Below are 19,921 nucleotides of genomic sequence, written 5' to 3' on the forward strand. Positions count from 1 at the left end.
TAACTGGTGATCTATCGATTGGCATTTTCCTCTTGTTCCAGGAATCCGATAAAATGATTTGAGAATTTCCGTGAAGGACTAATCCGCCTCTGATGTTTCAAAGATCCGGAGAATGAATCTCTTAAAATCAGAATATCCAGCAATTCTTCTAAGCGATGATAATATTTCGCAGACTTCAAATACGACGATCACTTGGCACTTATTCCGCATCAGCCTTTAAAATGCGTCGGCTTTAATATCACGTCGGCTTTAATATCACGTCGGCTTTAATATCACGTCGAGGTCACCAAAAATGTAGCGACTTATGAATAAATTCACCAGATCTTTGAAAAAGTAATGTTTATTCATTGAAAGTATAAAGCGAAAGAACAAAAAGAATTAATATGTAACAAATAAATGAATGAATGTGTTGTTATGGAAATATCGATTTTTCTTAAAAACATTATGTATATTAATGAATTGAAGTTATTACAAATGTATAAAGATGTAAAAAGTGTAAAAGTGCAGTGAAAAGTGTAAGGTGTAATAAAAGTGTAGAGTGTAAATGAAAGGTGTGGATGATGAATGCTACAGAGGGGTCAACGGTAGCGACACCCGATGTGAGATAACCGGAAGAGCGGTTGATAAGAAAGCTCAGGATAATCGGTAAAGATCCTGAGCGCTATGGATAATGTCACGCGAGCATTTGAATCCTCAACAGTTTCAACTAATTAATGTTTATTAATTTAAAAAATTATAATTTATTCATATTATTAATGTTCTTGTAGAATATGTAAAAATAACAAATATGCAATTTGCATATAATACGAAATCTAGTGATATTCAACTTATTTTCTAAATTCACGAAGCTATCATTTTCCTTATTACTTTTGAAAGAAAGATCGATTTGACATGGTGACTAAATTTCAGAATTGTACTTTCCATTTTTTTCTACAAGTTTCGTTAAATTAGTATCAAGCGTTTTATAAACTTTTTTCGGAATATAACTATCTTCAGTATTAATATTATTGCTAATCGTACATAGCGATTTTGTGTTTGTATTATTCATTATTTCTATATTATATTATTTAAATTTTCAATCATTTCCTTCAAAATCTTGTTGTCAGTATTACTGTTATCGATTTCCTTTGTTGTTATATTTAACATAGATAATACATCTGTAATATTAGTAAATCTTGATTTCAATTTTGGTATTATATCTTCTAATAGAAATATATGTACATAATCTAAATTAACTGAATTTCTATATATACATAATTTTAATTTACCAAATTTCTATTTCCCTTTCTAACTGAAAAACTGTAGTCGAAACCACTCAATCATTACTATCACTACACTAACCCCTCGATACATACAACTGTCAAAATATGCAATGACAGCCGCTCACGAAGAAAACGCTATGACGGAATCAATTTGCATCACGGATTAAAGGCAACAATTCTTCGATACATTTGAGAATAAATAACATGCCTTTTTTAGAAAGGGAATCTTGTCTTTCTCTTATATCTCTTCTATTATATTTTTATCTTTTATCTTCTTTATGTTATGCTAAATGATTAACCGCAAACCGTTAAACTGTCAACTGTCAAACAATCTTGGTTGTGATTCAAGCCGCGAAATAAACTTCGAGACAACCAATCAGCGTCGCGAAAAAGAGGCTTTAAAACTTCGATACAAATTGAATTCACAGTTAACATGCTTTTCTAGAAAGGAACTAGCACGCAGCGCGCGCTAACGCGCGCGCTTTCCTCGATAATAATCTATTCATATAAAAGTATTTATGTTGATATCATAGAATTTACAAAAATTAAAACAACTTTTGTCAAGATATTCAAAATTTTATAAAAAATGGACCTTTTCATCGATTATCGCCAAATTCAAAACCAATCTTATAATAATAGTCTATTTATATAAAAAAATGTATTCCAATATATTAAAATTTATGGAAGAGTAACAACAAACATTTTTTGAAAAATTAAAATTGCGTTAAAATTTAAAACAAAAACGCGCGCTATTTCTCATATTTATATTAACTTTTAATACTGTAAAACTTGCCAAAAATACATTTTTCCTTATATTAGTATTACTTTTTATGATATTAATTTTATTTTTTATAATATTTGTTTTGTTTTTCCTAAGATTAGTATTATTTTTTTTTTAAATATTAGTATTTAATATTAATTAATTAAAAAAAAGAGAAGTCACTGCAGTAATTCTCTGGGAATACGTAATTTAATTTTCATTATTATTTTAATTTTTTAAAATTATTATTTTAATTTAAATTATTGCTTTAAATGAGTACAACTAATTAAAAAAAATAAAAAAACGGGTTTTAAAATATAGTTATACGTTTATTAAATGGTCCTCAGATTGATAATATAAAATATTTAAATATGTTCTGTCAAAAACTAACATAATGATTCATATACTGACAATGAGTTCTATAATTTGAAAAAATTAATCATCGCTTTATATGACTAAAATTAATTAAAAAAATGAAAGAGCGGGCTTCAAAATATGGGAATACGTCTTCGAAATTGTCCTCACTTTGATAATAAAAAATTTTGAGAAATGACGTATTAATATACCTAACATATTCATTCGTACACATTGAGTCATAAAAGTTGGAAAAAATTCATTATCTCTTTAAATGACTGAAACTAATTAATAAATGAAAGAACTAGCCTCAAAATATGGGAATACGTTCTTTAAATAGGTTCGATAATAAAAAATATTAAAATATGACGTATCTATACCCAATATAATGATTCTTATAAAAGGTCCTAATATTTAGAAAAATTAATTATCACTTTTAATGACTGAAACTAATTAAAAAGGGAAAGATTGGGTTTCAAAATATTGGAATACTTCATCGAAGTGGTCCTCAAATAGAAACAATATTGAAATATGACGTGTCAATATACCTGACATAATGATTCGTACACATGGAGTCATAAAAGTTGGAAAAAATTAATTATCGTTTTAAATGACTGAAACTAATTAATAAATGAAAGTGGGCCTCAAAATATGGGAATACGTTTTTTAAATAGGCCTTAGTTCGATAATGAAAAATATTAAAATATGACGTGCCAACATAATGATTCTTATAAAAGGTCCTAATATTTAGAAAAATTAATTATCACTTTTAATGACTAAAACTAATTCAAAAATGAATTTGAAATGGTCCTCAGTTTGATAATAAAATATATTGCAAAATAACGTGTTAATATCTAACATAATGATTCGTACATTATGGGTCCTAAAATTTGGAAAAATTACAGCTATTACAATATATAAAGCTTTACCTCCCTTTCTCATTTCCTCTTTCTTAATCTCTTTTTTTTCCAATTCTTCGATGTCTATAATTTGTAGGTGTTCCGGAACCGTTTAATATGCTTGAGAGTCTCCGCGAAACGTTGAATGTCGCGCGATCGGACATATTGAGACGCGTCAATCGTTGAGTTCGCAAATCACAAATTTTCCTCGCGAACGAGGCATCGCGCGTAGCCGATCCTTGTCACGCCTCAGTGTAATTCGCATTCGCGGTTCTTTTTCGCCAACTCGAGTGCGCTGTGTATGATCTGTCGCGCACCCCCGTTTCTGCCTATCTGAGTCGCTAATATCCTTCTTCTTCTTCCGTTCCGGCTCTTGGTGTATTAACACGTCATCTAGTTACCGAAAACTCGTATTCCGTGTTGTTAAAATAATCCGTCGAGCTACGAAAGTGATTCCTTTCCGCCGGCAAGATTTGTATAATATCGTGCCCGCGATATTTTCAGTCAGTTCCGTTCATTTTTGTGAACTACACGCACATTTCGGCTGCCGTTACTACTGCACGTGTCACCACGTGCTCCGACATTACAGCGTTACGGAGACTCTCCAAGACCTCGATCTCGCGAACGGTGCGTCGCGCATCCGCATTCGGCTCTTGATCGCTGCGATCTTTCGTTAACATTGTTACAAACGAGAAGATTTCCGTCGCGTTCGGGACTACCGTATAGTTCTGTCCAAGATTTCCATCGTGTACGCGCGCAGCAAGTCCGATCAAGCGCAAGATTTCCGTACGTTCCCGTTGAATTTTTTTTCCACCATATAATAGCTGTAATTTTTCCAAATAGGACCCATAATGTACGAATCATTATGTTAGATATTAACACGTTATTTTGCAATATATTTTCTTATCAAACTGAGGACCAGTTCAAATTCATTTTTGAATTAGTTTCAGTCATTTAAAGAGATAATTAATTTTTCTAAATATTAGGACCTTTTATAAGAATCATTATGTTCGTCGAGTGTGCTTAATTGTTACATGTGAACTTTAGTTATCTGTGAAATGCCGAATAAAGTGTTTTTAAACGATATTTCCGCTGTTAACAGTCAATCCCCTCTTCCACTCTATTCACGATCAAAATTGTATTATCAGCGCAATCCGCAACAGTAGATTTCCTCTTTTTCTCTTCTCTCTCTGTCTCTTTTTTCTATTTTTTCTCTCTGTTATTAATATTATATATATTATATATTATTGAATATTATATATGTGCATTTTTATATATATCATATTTTATATGTGTATATTATTATATGTATATATTACATATATATTACCTCCCATTTCTTAACAATTGTTTTATTCATTAACCCCATTCACGATGTGTCACGAGATGTCATCGAACTGTCACCGAACTTTCAGTAATTACGTTCACACCTTTCTTTAACGAAAGCATCGACCGCCAATCACGTACGCGGAAAAGCGGCAACAATTACAAGCGATATAACAGGCACTTCAGGGTACAAATGACATTTTTTATTATAGACTAGAACAAAACAAAGCGCGCGCTTCGCGCGCGCCATTTATTCTGTTGATTATATATTTTTAATGACATATATACTTACTTTATGAACATAATTAACTTCTTGATACAGCTGTCAAAATTGAAATAACAATCGAAGTAAGTGTGGCGAGGGAAGAAATAACATTTTGCAAAAAAGGCAGTAATAGTTTGATGGATTCAAGTATCCAATATGTATAGAAAAATATACAATAATTATATATTATATAAATGTGGGATGGAGCACGGCTTTTTGTCCGCTCCACCCGTTATATTGTTCCGCGAGGGTTTTCGACGGACCTCGGCGATGCCCGTGAAAACTCGGGCGTTTTAACGCGATCGGGAGCGACCCGGCAGTCGGGAAAAGATCGTGCGAGCGAACACATGGAAAAGATCGTGACGACTGCCGTCGAGGCCATATATATATATATATATATATATATTCATTCCTTCAAAATTCTGTATTCGCGTAAATCCCAATAAAATATCTATATTACATTTTATTGTGGAAAAAACAACCATTTTCTGGATTTTCCATCGAACCTAGTCAAATTCATATCCCACATAAATAAACATATACATTATAGTAAATGTTCAAAAAAGTCAAGATGATCTTGTCCTGACTATGCCAACGTCATCCAATGTCAAAATAATAACATCTGTAATTAGATCTTCATAAACTCTGCAACTTTTATCCAAAATACTTTTCTGTATAACTTATTATTTTCTACATTTTCCAGGGATTCTTTGTTCTCAGTATGTACACATACACACATACACACACACACGCACGCACGCACGCACACAAGGCACGAATTTTACTTGGTCACTGCCAAGACTTAAATATATGGAATAATCTCATCTTTGTGTGAGATTTAATTCTATTGAACCCCCTCTGAGCCCCCTTAAAGAAATAAATACGAGAAAAATATAGATCCGAAAGTGGCTGAATCGGGAATCGAACCCGAGAACCTTATATTTAAGAGAACCTAAATATTTAATATTTTATTATTAAAATATTAATAAAATAAATGTTTATTTAACGTTTATTACATATTTATTTTATTAATATTTTTAAAAAATATAAAAATATATAAAATATTTAATAAACGTTAAATTAATATTTATAATACATTAACATATAAAAGTAAACTTTTTTTAATGAATAAAAAGGGACTTAACCAATTATTTTAACATTTTTTAAATAGCTTTTAAAATGAGTTTTAAACATTTTTTATACATTTATTTGCTACTTCGTAGTGGTTGCTTACTGAAGCTGTTTATGTAAACAAATGGAGAAGTTTGCATTCTCTGTTTCTCTCTACGCAGATATAAGGTGAATCAAAAATATTATTTTCAAAATTTGTGAGCTTGTTCCTTTTTATGCAAGAATACACAAATTTTTTAAACATACTTTTGACTCACCTTGTACACACACACCGATTACACTTATTACTTTTAATGATGATATAATTTTTACCTATTGTGATAAATTTTCTTCAAATTTCTTTTTCTTTAACGTGCGATTAACATTTATTATAGTAGTCAAAGACATTCGCTCTTCTAATTTCTTAATGTCTTTTAGACTTTGTACTGAAAAGTACGGTGGATCAACTGTAAATAATTATTACACAGTTATTATATATAAAAATAAAATATATATGTATAATTTCAAAAAAGAATAAAGGTATTAACATATAATCATAAAAAAATTGCTGTGAAATGTGTGTGTATACGAAGGAAAGGAAACAAGGAAATTATTTTAAACAATTACTTAAATATTTAATAATGTTATTGAATTTAAAATTTGTTAATTTAATGTTGTTTGAAAATTTGTAAGTTCAAAAAATAAATAAATTTGTCGATAATTCTTTAATTTAGTTGATAATCGAAGATATAAATTTATTGACATTTTTTGATTCACAAAAACATTTTTAAGAAGCCCTTAAATTTATTATTATATTTTTTTGAAACACCATGATTACAAAATCAAAATATTAAAGCAGGAAAGTTTAAAATTAATGAAATTGAAATTAATAATAATAATAATAAATATTTAAACATTTCTTACTTGCATATTGCATCTCGCCAATTACTTTAATTTTATCTCTTTTCATAAGTTCATAATCGTTTTCTTCAAAATTTGTAATATGTACTTCTAATTTAAAGTACCCATCAGTGATGGATCCACATCCAATTTTCTTATTCAAATTAGTTTTATAAATTGGTCCAAAATTGGACTTTATATAGCCCTCTAATGCTATAAAAGAAAAAATATATAAACATATATAAATATATAAATATATAAACATATAAATATATAAACATATAAATATATAAACATATATACAGAGTGAGTCTAATAGAAAATTCATTACGTTCTTCTCAAAAAGAAAAGGTTAAAGATAAAGGAAGATATAAAGAATAATATACATTATCAAAATTATAGGTTTAAAAATATCTATTTACAAATCTTATCATTTTGACCTTAAATGGTGTTGCCAAGGTCAAGACAAAAACTTGAATTTTTTAAATAGAATCACCATACTATTTTATACAAATCGATTTCTATAATATTCTGTATAAAAAGTTATAAAAGTAAAAAGGTCAAAAAGTGAATAGTTTACGAGATATTTCATATTTTAATTTGACATAATCTTACATAAATTATGAAATATATATATATTGTTTGCGCGTACGCTCGATTGTTGATGTTGAACGTTCGCGCACGAAGCTACGGACACTGACAATCGGGTTGTAAATCCGATCGTCGAAATCCGTCTCGTGTATCGGTTGCACAAGAAGGTTCAAAGTGGAGTGTATCTTAAGGAGGGTGGATGCGCTCCGATTGGTGCGCGGGATAGGTAATGATTTAAGCCGCGTGCCGAATCGAGAACCAGAATACTGAATTATATGCACACATTACACAAAAACAATCCATTTATTAATTAAATTAAATTTGTCCGGGAATCACAATATACATAAACGCAAATTAGTTTGAAACTTTTACATAAAATCTTTAGCTCATAAAATAGTCACCGCGAGAACACGTACGACGTGATTGCTAAGCAGTCCGGGATATCTCGCTATATGGTATCTGTTGAGAGGGACAGTAGGACAGGTACTCAACTTAATCGAGAGAACGAATGCGTTTCAGTCTCAAGTAAGATTATTTAATTGTTACTCTGGCTCAAAGATACAAGAAAGAATAGAAAAGAATTACGAGACAGTCACACGCGAGTCGCGGGGTACAGACAGTAACAACGTTAGTGAAAAACAAAAAAAGAGGGGAACGTCCCGTTCCCAAAAGATAGCGACACCTAACGGCGTAATCACAGCAAGATGTCGTTACCGAACGCACTCGAGATCGTAATCCAATCAGAGAAGGACGATCTCTAACAGTATCTAGCATGTGTTGCATGGAACCACCGAGAGACTATCTGTTGCATAACAATTGCTATTGACGATGAACACGCTCGAAACTCATGTATCGAATCTTTCGAAATCTCACCTTAAGATTTCGTACACGTTGCCGATTGCGGCGAATGCGATATTAAATCGCGAACCAAATTGTCTCATTTAACATGGATAGTCACTGATCACATAAAACGTTACAGTGCGTTGAGCACCACGGGCTCGAAGGGATGAAAAAAAGGAACGCAAACACAATCACGACATCAGGTGTCAGTCCCAAGTGACTGATCACGTGATCTGCGCGCGCCAACTCACGTGATCTACGCGTGCCAAACGAACACGCGCGAACCTCATGTATCGAACAGATACTTTTAATTAATACAATTATTACGTGCGTGTAAACGATCGGATTTCGGCACCTTGATATTTCACCGCCGCGCGAATTCTGGTCACACAAAATCACTGAATATCGCTTCGTTGAAAATGTCTTAAACGCAAACTTTATGTCGCGTATATAACGGTGCACCTTGCTGCTACCGTTAATTAACGAATGTCAAAGTGAACGTATTTCACATCTCACATATCACTGAATCCCAGCGGGAGATCACTCTGACTATTTTTTTTATTAATCAAACGAGCTACGAACAATTAGAATCGCGACGAGAAAACCCACATGTGACTGTTCGCAAAGTCGAGCCGGGAGCGAATGACCAAGTTCGATGACGAGGCAGTTCATCCCCGATCGATTCGATAATCGAACGCTCGAAGCGCGGCGTGTAGGTTCAGTGCGTGCTGCCCCGTGCCGGATTAAATAAAAAATTATAGAATTTCAAAATTACCGACCTACTTCTTCATTATTTTTGAACAAATAATAAAAGTCTTGACCCGGGGTTAACTTACTTCTGAACATATATATATATATATATATATATTATATATATATATATATACAATATATATATATATATATATATATATATATATATATAATCTTGTAAAATATTCATTTTTCAATAATCTTATCCTAATACTTTTATGTACAAAATGGCTTCTAGTTGAAAATTACATATTTTTTCTTAAAAACAATTATGTATTTTCTCTAGACTAATCGATTTTTCTCATTATTTTATTCATAAAAATATTAAGATAAGATTATCAAAAAATGAATATTTTAAGAGAAATTTCACAGTTCATGTAAGATTATGTAAAATTAAACTATAAAATATTTTATAATCTATATATTCACTTTTTAATCATCCTACTCTTTTATAACTTCTTATACAGAATATTACAAGAAATCAATTTATAAAATAATAAAAATATATGATGATCTTATTTAAAAAATTCAAGATGTTTTTACTTTGATCTTGGTAACGTCATCCAAAATCAAAGTAATAAGATTTGTAAATCGATATTTTAAACCTTAATTTTGAAAATAGATATTTTCTATATCTTCCCCTATCTCTAATCGTTTTTGAAAAAAACGTGGTGGACTTTTTATCAGATTCATCCTGTATATGTATATATTCAGGATGTTCGATTTAATCGGTCTACACCAATATTTCGAAAAATATAGAAAATACGAAAAAAATGTTTTATATAAAAGTTTTATGACTTTGAGGGAGACAGACAGGATATCATTGGTTTGATCTTGCATAATCGTTTGAATCTTACGTGAAGGTCACTTTCAATTTCTTAAATGGAAACCCTTATTTTTTAATGCATATTCTTGTAGTTGCTTATTTCGAGAACTTTCCAAAACACTATAATAAAATACTTTCCTCTTAAGTACTTTTTGAGATGTTTACAATTTTTTAACATAAAACATAAAATTATCTTGTAAAATATTCAGTTTTCCGTAATCTTACTTTAATACTTTTATGCACGGAATAATGAGACCAATTAATTGATATAAAAAAAACAAATAAGTATTTAAAAAAATGTAAGTAATTTGCCACTGCAACTGCACACTTTTTTTTAATGCAACTATGTATTTTTTTACACTAATTGATTGGTTTCATTATTCTATGCATAAAAGTATGTAACGAAGCACCTTTCCCGACGCCACGGATTAGCTCGTCGGTGCCAGGATTCGGGAAGAGGGGAGACTCAGATTTGCAATAACACGCGGTTGTTCTGGTAAAAGTATAGTTTATTCGGGCCACTTTTCAGGGGTTGACCCGTGGTTTAGTCTATCAATACAGAGTATCGCATAACAGATGAAACGCGACCAGATGTTACGGACGCGGACACGACTTCTCACTACAATTTACAGATAAAAATATTACGGATGAGACTCGGCCTACACGACGAGAACGCTCGTCGGCCGGGATGACTTACGGACAGGACCCGGTGACCGAGAACGCTCGGCCTACGCGACGAGAACGCTCGTCGGCCGGGATGACTTACGGACAGGACCCGGTGACCGAGAACACTCGGCCTACACGACGAGAACGCTCGTCGGCCGGGATGACTTACGGACAGGACCCGGTGACCGAGAACGCTCGTCGGCCGGGATGACTTACGGACAGGACCCGGTGACCGAGAACACTCGGCCTACGCGACGAGAACGCTCGTCGGCCGGGATGACTTACGGACAGGACCCGGTGACCGAGAACGCTCGTCGGCCGGGATGACTTGGAGTGTGGGATTTAAGGAGTGATCCCTGAGTACGCTCGAGGGACCAGGACGGGACTGGTGTCGAAGCTTCGGCTGCGCCGCTATTTATACCCGACGGGCCACCCCACTCTAAGACTCGCTTGGAGGGGGTTGAGTGACGGGTGGGGGCGAAAAGGCGGATTTCCAACGTGTTCATGTGGTGGCCCCGATAGGGGCCGTTTACATGAGCGCGGGTGGTTGGTTGGCCATGTGTGGCTAGTGACGGCTAATCGGGCCGTCACAAGTATTAAAGTAAAATTGCTGAAAACTGAATGTTTCACAAGATATTTTGTATTTTATGTAACTCAAGAAATATTTAAGAGAAAAATATTTTATTATATTGTTTTGGAAAGCTTTCGAGATAAGCTACAAGAATAAGTATTCAAAAATAGGAGCTTCCATTTAAAAAATAGAAGTTGATCTTCATGTGACCTTCAAACAATTATCCAAAATCAAACTAATGATACCATTCTTCGTTTCCCTTGAAGTTATAAAACTTTGGTATAAAACATTTTTTTGTTTATTCAATATTTTTTGAAATATTAAATAGTATTATGAGAAATGAATAAAAATAAAAAGAATAATAATAAACAATTCATGAGTATGAGAAGGCATAAGATTGAATTGTAATTTACCGACTCTTGATGATGTATTCATTACATCACAAAACTCCACAGCTTCGGTTCGATTAAATTGGTTCGTTCCATATTATATTTCCCCAAATTGGAGATTGTTGTATTACTCTGGATCTGTAGCTCATAGGGCACATTGCCGTTATTATATGAAATAGGAGTACGAGCCTGCACTCCGTCTAAATGAATAATCTATAATATAAATTTTATATTAATTAAAAATATACAAATAATTAACTTATTGAATTAAAATCAAATTTAAAAAATTTCTTAAATAAATAACATACGTGTATATATATATATATATATGTATTTATTTATTTTGTATGTTTCTTTTGTAAAAAATTCGAAAATTTATATTATTTAAAAAATTCAAAATTTTATGAAAAATGATCACCGATCTTCATTAAATTTAATAGCAACCATTCTTTATTCTTTAATGATACTCTATTCAAGTAAAAGAATTTACCTCGATATGTCAAAATTTATAGAAGTTAGAACAATCACAAACATTTATCGAAAAATTAAAATTGCATTAAGATTTAAAATACTATATAAATTTTTATAAAAATGGTAATAAATAAAAGTATTGTACTATTTTATTTGTATGCCAAAGTGGAGTGCTGTAGCTCAAACAATTCTTGAAACGTTTAAATTTTCGGAAAAGTGAGTCGGCAGACATATATACATACATACACACACATAGATATTTTTTAATGTGATTTTTTGATGGTTTGGAAAATTCTGAACACATTGATCTGAAAGATTTTTTCACGAAAACTAAGTTTCCTCTATGAGAAAGCAAAAAGAGAAAACAAATACTCACGTGGTTTAATTTTACATGTGGTTCTACGGGTGTAATATCGTCATTCCACACGACAACTTGTACTCGCCTCCCTTCGCCATTATTAATATAAAATTTAAAAACTTTATATTGTTTCTTGTCGCCAACATAACGTGAGGCTTCAATACCGTCTACAAAGCCTACTACCTCACTACAAAAATAAAGAAATTAAAAAGTATAAAGAAAATAAAGAGAAATTAAAGTAGTAAAAAATTTTAAAAATTAAAAAATAAAAATAAAAAATTTTACATATTATATAATATGTAAATAATTATTTAATACTCTTCCAGTATTTTTATATATTTTTTAATAGAAAAATATATTAAAAAAATAAATTATATTTATATATTATATATGTGTGTAACGTATACTTTTTAGAAAGTATGAAAAATGGAGAATTTCCTCAGATTCAACACAAAAAAATGCCAAACTGTCTTTTAATAAAACCATAGAAATTATGTTTCAATTAAATTTTAAATTAAATTATAAATTATAAAATATTCTTTCAAATTTAATTTTTATAAATTAAACTATTTGATTTTATATATAAACGACCACATCAAAACACATTTTAACTCATGGACAATGAAGGAAGAAAGAATTTTGAATGGAAAAAAATACTACATTAGAAATTGAAGAAAAAAGCGACTGAAAAATCAGACACAAGTTAGTGTCGAAACGTCTCGCGTATTTTATTTTATATTTATATTATTCCATCATTGATTTTAATATCTCACATTTATTGCAATTATTGCATATATTATCATGATATAAGAATATTAATGTTTATAAAATCAAATAATTAAATTTTAGAATAATTAAATTTAAAAGTATATATATAAGAATATTTTAGAATATAAGTTGTAAAAAAGTAATGAAATACATGTAAGAAAATGTAGCACACACGCGCAAATAACAAGAAAATATAAAAAATATAAAATTTACAATAAAAAATTACAATAGAAAAGAGTTTTTTACATAACATTATAAAATGCAATTTACAATGCAAAATATATTAATATTAAATTAATAATAAAAACAATAAAAATATTAACAAAATATAAAATCAAGTAAAAGACAAAAGAATTTGAAATAATTTGTATTTTGGAATTTTTTTTTTGTCTTTTTATTATTCTACAACAGAATTTGATATAATTTGCATATTTCGATCGATTTTTGAAAATTACTGCCTACCTCTTACATCTTGACGTTTTAACAACAAATCATCTAACAGCTGTAACTAAGCACGCAGCGTTCTGTCTCAGATACGACGCATTTATGTAACACAACGTGATTTCATATCCCCCGTATCCTCAAGGTATTTTTAATCTATTGCATATAATTTAATATTTTAGGATTATTATATCGTAAATGTAATTATTAATTAAGAATTAAAATTTTGTTACTGATTAAACTATTTAAAAAGAAAGATTTTAAAGATCGCATTTAAAAACATTGATATTTGGCAGTCACGGGAGATACAGAATCACGTCGTGTTAGAGATGCGTACCTGAGACAGAGCGCCACGTGCTTAGTTAGGCTGTTAAACAGTTCGTTGCTAAGACGTTAAGACGTAAAGGGAAGGCGGTAACGGTGACTCTCAAAAATTAATCAATATATGCAAATTGTGCCAAGCTCTGTTTTGTATAAAAATGTTAAAATGCATAAAAATATTAAAATAATTATCTGTTGAAATATTTTATATGTTAAACAATCCTTAACAGTACAATTCTAAAAATGAAGCGATATAAATAATTAACAATTTGAACATAAATTAAACAGTTAATTATCATAAACTATTTCTGTCTCTGTATATTAATTGTAAAATAAATTGTAAAATATTTCATATAATAATGATTTTCTTTATAATTTAATCTTTTTTATACGTAAAAGATGATAAGAATTACATAAAAATGTGTTTTTAATTAGAAATAATTAAATCAAAATTTAATACTCACACAGTTGAATCGAAAACTTGAATATTATTTAAAACTTCATTTGAAGTTAAAACTTCCATCCCGTTTAATTCTTTTACTTTTTTTCTAAGATCTTCCTGCATTATTTCTAATAATTCTTTCTTCTTCGATATTGCGATGTTACTTGTGAAAACGTCTGGTTGCTACTAATGAAAATCAGTAATTAATGTTGACCTGTAATTAAGATAATTAAATTAATCTGTATGATTATAGAACATTACAATAAAGCTGATAATAAAATTTTTAATTTATTTATATTTTATAATATAAATAAATAATATTAATATATGTATATAAATAAATTGTAATATATATATATACATATAAAAAAATATATAAAAAATAATATATAATATATAATATAAATATATAATATATAATATAATAATATATATAATATATAATATAAATTAAAAGTAAATAAGTTATAAATAAATTTTGGTTATGTCATTAATATAACAGAATTTAAATAGCGTTATATGATGTATATATATATTAATGTGTGAGTGTGTAACACATTTTATATATGAAAGTATTATTATATTTACCGCGTAAGTATTTACCTTTCGAAGTTTGTCTTAAAAATTCTTCTTCGTAATTATTTTCTCTTATTTTATTTTTGCATTGCACTGTTAATATAACCTTCGCGATGTCAAATGACAAATAGTACTTAAATAACACGAAGCATGTAACACCGTAAAAACCAATCAGAGCGACGGAAAAGAGGCAACAATACACTGCGAGACTTTCGAGAGGCCTTCGATAAATTCGAGAATCGACTTAACATGCCTTTTTTAAAGAAAGACTAGCACATAGCGCGCGCGTCAGCGCGCGCTATCTTCAAACTTTAATTAACTAATTACCTAAATACTAAATTAATTAAGTACAATATTTCGGTTTGTAAACTTCTCAATTTCTGCTTTGTTTTTAAATATTAAAAACCGACAATTATCACCGCGCGGTTTATACGGCGCTGACTATATTTCAATTTATTTAAATAGTTATATAATTTTGAAATTCAATTAAGCACAATTTCTCTTAATGTTCTTAATGTCCTTTTAATGTTCTTAATGTTCTTTTAATGTATTTTATTAATTAAAATAAAAATCGTTGTTTATAATTAAAATACTGTAAAATGTATTAAATGTGTACTTTTTATAATAATTTTATAAAATGGTATAAATATTATCCTTTAATTTAAAAAAAATAAATATATATAATACAATATAAATAGGCTATAAGAAAAAAATTAAAATTGTTTAGTTAGTTTTCATTTTCACTTTAAATACGATTAAAATAACAAAATAATTTCTAATCTTTGATTAAAATAATTTAATTATTAATCTTTAATTAAATAATAATCGTTAATTAAATTAAATATTTGAAATAAAAATCTTTTAAATTTTTATTTGTTTTATTATTTTTTATTATTATTATAACATAATTATATGTCACATATTTATTTGTTATCTTTTATTAATCTAGTATTTCTTTATAAACATAGTTTTTGATTTTTTTAGTCACATTATTATCTTTTAAATAAATTTTTAACGAATCCCAAAAACGAACTCGTGAAAATGCGACATACAGTTGTCCATGACTGAAAATATCTTTTCGAAGATCTATTGCAATTTTATCGAAAGTCTGTCTTTGTGATTTATTTATGGTCATAGCAAATGCTAATTTCACTGGAAATTGTCTTCTTCTGAATGTAAATGGATATATATTTTCGCAATACAGAGTGATACGATTAATAAAAACAATTTCTCCAATTTTATTACCTGTTAAAATTTTACAACGCAATAAATTATTATCTAAATCTAAAATCAGTAATCTTGTACCATTACATAAACCTTCATTAACACTAAGATTTCTAATAAGCATGACAATAGTGTATTTTCTTAAACGTAATTTATAAGGTGGAAGACACAATAGATTTAAAGAATTGAGATATTCTATTGGAATTATTTTATGTATATCTTGATTATCTCCAGTCGTTTCAAGAGTATCTATACTTGTATAAACTCTCTCTGTCGTTTCGTCCAATAAATTTACTACCTTTTCGTTTATTTCATCAACATCAACATTCCTTGCAGATAATATAACGTAATTAGTCATAGTTTTATATTGTTTATGTTTTATAATATCTCCGTACATATCTTTAACCATATCCGAATTTGCGTTTGCTACACATTTTTCTGGAATATGAATATTATCTAAATGGTCATTTAAAGAACCATTACCTAAATTTAATAAAAATTGTGTAAATTCTTTTTCCTGTGGTAAAGTTCTCATATTTTGTGTCAATGAAAATATTTTAAATTGTTTCCATAAACTACTAAATTTTATCGATAAATTTATAATTTCACAACGCGTAGCCTTTTCTTTTACAGGTAATAATTGTCTAAAATCTCCACCAAGAAAAACAATTTTACCACCAAAATATAAATCATTTTGCATTATATCACGTAATGTTCGATCCATTATTTCTAATACATAACGAGGTGCCATAGGAGCTTCGTCTATAATAAAAACATCTACAAGTTTTAACTTTTCAGCCTCTTTAGATTGAATTTTAATATTTGATGTAGAATCAGCAAAAAGAGGAACAGGTAACCCAAAAACTTTGTGTATTGTTCTTCCATTTGGAAGTAATGTTGCAGCAATACCAGTAAATGCCATCGTACTAACTATTTTTTCACTATTTTTAAGTAAGTAATATAAGGTTGTATAAATGAATGTTTTACCAGAATCACCTGGACCATCGATATAAAAATAATTATTGTTATTGTTATTTGTTATTGTTGCTTCTAAAATAGTATCAACAATTTCTTTTTGTTCTATATTTAATTGTTCATATTGTTGCATACCTATCGATGTATCTTCCTCAATTTGTTCTTCATTATTTATTTCTTGTTCAATAATTTCTTGTTCTAATTCAGGAAAATTAGCAATATTTAAACCTTCCTCATTTGAAGCACATTAGTAATATAATTATAAACTTTCTTTATTCCTATTATAAGTCTAAATCTTCTTGCATAATCTTCCGACATATCTATTTTAAACTTATCCCATAATTTTTTTGGATGACCTGGTTGGCAATGAATCAAAATTTGTACAAATAAATTACGAAGTCGTCTTGGCATCATCCAAATTTTCGCTTCATTCATTGCACGATACCATTCCTCATCATCTTCTATGAGTCCTAATGCTAAACATGCAGCAGTGAAAGTTTGATGTGTTTCGTTATTAACTGTTCTTAATTCTTGAAAACTTGTAGCTTCTTTAACATGTAATAAAAGTATACGTAAATGAAACAATTCTATCTGAGATGGGCTGACAGAATACATACGACCAATACAATTAAAGTATTTTTGACGTTTCTCCCAGCGATTAATAATTTTGCCATTAATTTTTATTTTTTTAAATACATAATGACATGGAATATCACTGTATAAATATTGTTTTGCTTCTTCATCTCGAACATTTAACTCAAAATAATCTAACAACATTGTTACTCGTTCTACAGCAGATCTTATCGCATCATTATTAATATTGTCATCGATTATTACATTATGTTCATTTGGTAAATGAACCGGTAAACGAAATATAGCGTGACTTTTTTCTTGCAAAGGTTTACTTAAAATGCGCCAACATGCTTCCACAGGCCCGACATACCGAGCTTCAATAAAATCTTGAATTTCATCATAATTTATAGTTTTATCTATATTTTCTCCAATAACTATAGATGCTGCATCATGACTTTTATAAATATAAATATTTTACTGACCGTATACTCGTAACTATTTCAACATTAATATGACTATTGAATAAAAGTAAAAGCGTTGGATTAAATGAAACAACATATCGATTATCAACAACGTATTGTCCAGGTCTTTCGTACAGCAATTCATTATTTCTTCGACGATAGTGCGGGTAACCATCTTCATCCATAGTCGTCTCAGGTCGAAATGGTTTTGGAAAATGTTTTGAACATTTATCATTTATCAAACACCAATTTCCACATGGTCCATGAATCATATGTTTCATTACAACATTATGTAAACTTTCATTTTCATTAGGATCAGGAATTAATGCAGAAATAAATTTATCAACTATTTCAGAATTTGATATCTTACAATTCTGTTTTAATGTAATCAATAAATGTATATGTGGTAATCCACGTTTTTGAAATTCTATTACGTAAACATATGTTAAAACTTCACCAAAAAATTTTTGTTTAACAATAATATCGATTAAATAATCCTTTTTTATATTAAATACCCGAGCACATATATCTGGCCTATCTGCAGGTTGTTGATTTGGAAGTAAATTTTTTTAAATTTCGCGCCAATTTGGATTACAAATCATAGTAACAAAGATATCTGGTTTTCCATATTTCCGAACAATAGCCATTGCATCTTGATAATGTTGCAACATATTACGCGGTGAACCCACAAATGTCGATGGAAGTATAATCATTTTTCCAATATGAGCATTGTTATTATTGACGGTGTTTGCTAAATAATCAATTTGTTAGTTTTTATATATATATATTTTACTGTGGAATGAAGAATGTTCTGGTTTCCAATTGAATTTCTGAGACAATTCTTTTGTTTAAATGTTAAGTCTATAATTTGTCTAATTGATTAACGACAGGTTCTGCACTACAAATGCTCTCTTTACATCTTCTATAAGAGTGGTGCGACCGTGGTAGACTTTAACTTTATTTTATTAAGCAATGCACACGCTGTGCAGCAAACGCAAAAAAAAAACTTTCAATTCAATAAATGCTAAATTAGATATCGCATTGAGGTACTTATCCCTTGCCCTCTCTCTCATGTGCTCTGCTCGCTCTTGGTCGACCACGCTTCCGCACGCCAGAAAGGTTCTCGAGAGAAAAAGATCAAGGGATCCACGCACTCTGCGACATCTCCCACCAATCCTTCTTCGATGCGCCACCTCATCGATTACCATATGATTTGCTAGACCCGCGAAATCTGATTCAGTAATTTAGAACGTGCAGAATTATTTCTTTTAACACACCCTCTTAATTTTGCACTTTCTACTGCACAAGATTCTTTTTATATTTTTCAAATTTTTGTCTATTTAACGGTTTGGTGAGAGAGTCTGCTATCTGTTCGTCAGTTAGACAGTATTTCAGTTTTATGATTTTCTTTTTGACAAGGTCGTGTATAAATCGATATTTTATAATACATCAATATGTTTCGACCGTCTGTTGATCATCCCGTTTGTGATCAACATCATCGCGCTTTGATTGTCTATGTTTAATTTTATTTTCATCCTTTTGTTTAGCAGTTCCTCAAATAGAATTTTTAAATACAATAGCTCTTTGCAGCATTCCGCTGCCGCCACATATTCTGCTTCAGTGCTGGACAGTGCTATAATTGATTGTTTTCTTGAGCACCATGTTATCGCTCCGCCTGCGTAGAAGATTATGTACCCTGTGGTACTTCGTCTGGTCTCCGTATCACCAGCGAAGTCTGCATCGCAGTATGCCTCCAGTATATCATCGAGTTTGTTATCACAGAATTCTATTCCTTGATC

General features: G+C 29.9%; 1 pseudogene across 1 annotated transcript; it reads right to left on the bottom strand.

The window, feature by feature from the left end:
- Positions 1-5,530: 5,530 nt before the first annotated feature.
- On the bottom strand, positions 5,531-14,523 carry LOC114931723 (uncharacterized; annotated as a pseudogene). The gene is made up of 5 exons (XR_014924894.1): positions 14,336-14,523; positions 12,360-12,528; positions 11,537-11,725; positions 6,901-7,089; positions 5,531-6,443 (listed from the first exon to the last, which is right to left on the bottom strand). The product of XR_014924894.1 is annotated as an uncharacterized LOC114931723 (transcript).
- Positions 14,524-19,921: the final 5,398 nt, after the last annotated feature.

The sequence above is a fragment of the Nylanderia fulva genome, unplaced genomic scaffold, assembly GCF_048542155.1.
Source record: "Nylanderia fulva isolate GAGA-0341 unplaced genomic scaffold, ASM4854215v1 Scaffold260, whole genome shotgun sequence".
NCBI lineage: Eukaryota > Metazoa > Arthropoda > Insecta > Hymenoptera > Formicidae > Nylanderia > Nylanderia fulva.